The sequence below is a fragment of the Lathyrus oleraceus genome, chromosome 3, assembly GCF_024323335.1.
Source record: "Lathyrus oleraceus cultivar Zhongwan6 chromosome 3, CAAS_Psat_ZW6_1.0, whole genome shotgun sequence".
Taxonomy (NCBI): domain Eukaryota; kingdom Viridiplantae; phylum Streptophyta; class Magnoliopsida; order Fabales; family Fabaceae; genus Lathyrus; species Lathyrus oleraceus.
Genome location: NC_066581.1, coordinates 229253576 through 229258760, shown reverse-complemented (window position 1 = coordinate 229258760; position 5185 = coordinate 229253576).

Genomic DNA, 5185 nt, shown 5'->3' with positions numbered 1-5185 from the left:
TGACCCTACACGAATTAGCATTTCCAGCACGGCCAATTGGCTATATGAAAGTGTCGTCCAAGATGATATGGACAAGCACAATGCTGACTAATTTGCTGCAGGTGACCCACCAGAGGAAGAGGTGCAGGAACATGAGCAGCTTGTTGCTCCGCCAGAGGACACCATGCACCCAAGTGTCGGGTCGTCATATGTGACGTCAGACCAATGATCGTGGATGCAAACAGTAATTGGCGATCTCCGAGCGGAGCAAGCACGCCAAGGCTTAGAGCAAGCCCGTCAAGGGACTCTTATGGAGGAGATGCATGCGATGATGCAACAACTGATGTTGCAATTTACGCCACCGCGGTGAACCTGAGTGAGTCCCTCTCTATCTTGGAGTAAACATTGTGGATAATGTTTAGTTCAAGTGTGTGTGTGGGGGGGGGGGGTATTATTTTTTATTTTTGTTCTTAGTATTTTTCAACATTTTATTATGTGTGTTTAAAGTAATTAGTTATGTAGTATTATGTGTGTTACAGATAGAGGACATTCGTGTCGGATGAATAATGAGGCTTGGAGCGATTGGATGAAAGACACACTCCTCTACTTGCTCTTCTGGAAACCCCCAAAAGTTGATACTACTGACATGAACAATCGGATGCGACTCTCTGTCACTAGACTTCTTAGGAATACTCTGTAACCGAAGCGAAGATGAAGCTACATCTCGAAAACCTGCAAGTTATACCAAACATGGTGAGGACTACAAAAAGCCAAACACTTGTCATCATGAGAGCTTTCTAGGTATGTCTTTGTCTCTCTGGGTTTGCATAAGAGATAGTGGAATTTCATAACACACTTGTACACACTGAGGCATTGTTTTTATTTTAACCCTGAGCCTTTCCAATCAACCCGCCATTATTACCCTTTGTTCACCCAAGGTGAGCCTTATTTCCTTTTGTTTGTTAGTTAACCACTATATATAACCGCAAGCCCATACACTACCACACCTTGCTTAGATAAGTGTTATTTACCCCGGATCTGTGGAAAAGTCTAAGTTTGGGGTTTCATCAAAATTTTGGGACACCGATAAAAAGTAGATAAATGTAGAAAAATGAGAAAAGTATGAAACTTCAAAGAAAAAAAGAGAAATGAAAAAAAATATATGATGAGAAGTATGATGAAGCATTTATCTAGAATAATTGAGGTTGGCAAAAAGCATGCTTAAAAGATAAATAAAAAGAAAAAAAGAGCCAATGAATTCCTACATGAACGGCGCCCAATAGGATTATCCCCTGATTAAAAGATTGAACACAGTTACGAGGGTAGAAACACAGACTCTGAGCCCGAACCCCTAGTATTTCCCCTTTTTGTTTTGACTCCCCACCTTACACCTTAGCCCCGCTACAACCCAAAAAGCCCTCGAATAGTGTGTGTTATGTGTTTCTTGTTATGAAGGTATCTGTGTTTCAAACATAAGAGTTAACTTTGCATGCTCTGTTTTTCTTGAGTGCAAACACTTTGATCCCGAGATATTTGGTGAGAGTGTAAAAATCTAAAGGCCAAAAGATGCGTCAAGGTGAAAGTGTAGCGGAAGTCGAAAGTCGGGAAAGAGTAAAACAATGAATGAAAAGTGAACATGAGATTGTGAAAGATCACAGTAGCATTGTGGATGCAAAATTTGGGGGTGACCGTCTTGATGTCTCGAGCATCACTTGAGGATAAGTAATGAGATAAGTTTGGGGTTGTGATCAGTCCCCAATTCTACTTGTTTTCTGACACTCATTCGACACCTTTTCACGAAGTCGGTAACATATTAGTCTACTTGTTTTACGGTTCTGTTTAGTAAATTAGATGTTTCACATTGTTGTTTCAAGTTGTTGATTATATTTGGTTTGTATCATTATACTCTATTTTATGTCTCTTTGTGGTAGTTCTATTGGTTTCATGTGTAAGCAAGAGTGTCGGAGGGATAGACAAGCGAATCAAATGTTCTGGGCCCGTTGATAGAGGAAATTGGGCAACATAATAGTCCTGACACGGCCACCCGTGTTGTCCAACACGGACCGTGTCAGGAGAGGACAACTAGAAGAAGAAAATAGGGAGCTGACACGGGTGCCCGTGTCAACTAATACAACCCGTGCCAGCTTCCCTAGAGGGGCATGTCAAGACTTCTTCACCAGACAACCAACACGCCCTGTCGTGTTGCCTGACACGACCGGTGTTGGCTGGGACACCTCATTTTCTAGTTTTTGCTGTATTTTGGCACGGCTGATCCCATAGGGGATTTTTGAATATGGAGAAGGGACTTTTCATGAGAACAAATTGGAGACAATAAAGATTGAAGCGGTCAAAAGCGGTGAAGAACGGAGATCCTTCAAAAGCGGATGTGATTGAAGATCAACGGAATTCCCATCCTTTTGTAGTGTCTCATTTTTATTTTGTATCTTATTTGAATAATATGAGAGACTAAACCCCCCAATGCCATGGGGGTGTCCCTGAATTGATCATGTAATGACTCTGAAGTTATAATTTCCTTAATACATGTTATTTGTTGTTAATTTCACTGTGTAATTTGTGTAATGTTTTCTTTATCAGAAAAATCAAGATTGATGTATGGTTAACAATTAACAGGATTGCAATTGTTAAGGTTTTTACACAGTGAAACCATAGTAGATATCACTAGGACTAGGGATACCCTTTGGTTACCGGTTTATTATTGTTAAAATTATAATTGCTTGATTTCATCATAATCGCCTAAGGACTTAGAGGTTAGATTGAATGACCAAAGGTTTCCCTCTGAGGACTTAGGGGGAAACATTCTTAAGATCTGGTAATTGAAACAATTTTTATTATTAAGGAGATATACACTCAATGGTCATTACAGGAGATTCTCATACACCATCCTTGGCATATTATTATAACTTGTGAAAAGATTTATTTTAGTTTCTCTTGCAGTGACTTTTTACAAAACCCCAATTCTTAGTTTTGTTCAATTGAATAACAATTTACACATATATTGTTGCGTAATCCTCGAGATCGATCATTGGGAAACATCTCTATTATTACTACATCGGCAAAAATAGTACACTTGCTATTTTCCCGATCAAGTTTTTGGCGCCGTGTCAGGACTACTGTGTTGCTCAATTTCCTCTTCCGATGGGCCTGGAACATCCGATTCGCTTGTCTGTCCCTCTGGTACTCTTGCTTGCATCTGAGACCAATAGAACTACCATAAAGAGACATAAAATGGAGTATAATGATGCAAACCAAATATAATCAACAAATTGAAACAACAATGCAAAACATCTAATTTACTAAATAGAACCATAAAACAAGTAGACTAATGTGTTACCGACTTCGTGAAAAGGTGCCGAATGAGTGTCAAAAAAAAGTAGAATTAGAGACCGGTCACCTATAAATAGAGGAAGCTTTTGCCTTAATTTAAAAGCTTTGATAGCCAAGGAAACTCTAAAAACATTGGAACTCGATACCTCAAAAAAATAGTTAACCATTTATTCGATTCAAGCTCTTTTAGCTTTGGATCTTCACCCAGAATCACTCCAAGTTGATGCTTAAACGCGTGTTGTTTGAGCCTCAAACTCCAAGTTCACGATGCTTACAAAATCAAAGGGAGGTTGAAGATGAAGTTCAGATATGCGCGCTTTGGTGCCGAACTTTGAATCCCTTCAATCATTTCGTGACATGTGTGCTAGTCGTTGGCGCGCCCTAATTCAAACATTTTCTGTTTATTTTATGTTTATATTCTTTTTCCTTTTACTTTCTGATTTAATTTTTAATGATTCTTAATTCATTTTTTTATCAAATTTTGTACAGAAAATCCATTAAAATATTTTGCATCACATATATTTTTTACATAATTTTTAAAATCATTTTTGCATTTAATTGATATTTTACTTTATTTTTCATTTAAATTTAATTTTCTATTTTATTCTTGATCATTTTCAAATATTTTTGCATCCAACTTTTTAGGTCCTTTTATTTGTAATATTTCCGACTTCTCATAATTTTCTCAACCATTTCTTTTATGTTTTGGTGCTTTATTTGAACTTTCTCTTTAATTTCCCTTTTTTAATCAATTCTAAATCTTTTTTTTGATTGATTTTTGTGCAACTTGATGTTTGAGCTTGAGTTGTTGACTTGGTTGATCAAGGCTTCTACATTTCAAGTCATCCATAGATAGTCTCTTAGGTTGATTCAATCTTCTCTAATTCAATATGTTGATAGATAATCATTTGGTTATATTTTTGACACTTTGAGTTAGTGATAGGTCATCCCTAGGTTATGCCATATGTTTGGGTCCCTTGACTTATTTGATAGTGGATCCTATGTCAAACACTTGAGCTTGCCTCCATTTTGCCTTTTGTTCTCTTCTTTCCTCTTTGAGTTTTGAACAATTGTGACTCATGCCTTGATAGTTTGACTTTGTATCAACACTCTAACATGATTGTCACATACATTGCTTGCCTCATGATCGCTAACTTGTTACATCTAACCTCTTAACATTTACCTTATGCACTTACTTTATGCTCTTTACATTTATGTCATTTACATCCATGTCATTTTACATTCTTGCCTTTTACTCTTTATGCTTTTATTGCTTTCTTACTTCAAAAGAACAAAAACATGATAAAATAGCTAAAACCTTAAAAAGATTTAATTTGATCTTATGAATTTTGTGTTACTATCCCTTGCTTGAGGGAGTAATTTGGACTTTGTACCTTAATACTTAGTGTTTTCCCTTGCTTGGAGTGACATCTGAGACCTTGTTATCCCTCTGGACTCTTTGATCTTTAATTCAAGACTTGGATGCTTCTTTGTGGCTTTGTTGTTCATCTAGATATTTTGGTATTCATGTGCTTATTCATCTTGTGGCTCAATACAAAGGGAAAGGAATTCTTGTTTTGACCAATGTCAAATGCTTGCTACATCGTGTGGTTAGTACACTTTCACACACAAAGGCTTTCTCTTGGGCTACCTTACAATGATACATTTTATTTCATATCATTTACTTTATGCTTTAGGATAATCTCTTTTTCTCCCTCCCATTTCTTCAATTTTCAAAACTTCCTCCTATTTCAAAAACCTCTTATTTTAAAACTTCACACATTTTCTTAATAAACCTTGGCTCTGTCAAGTGATCCATAAAATATTTTTCTCAATAAATGCTAAAATATTTAAGCATATT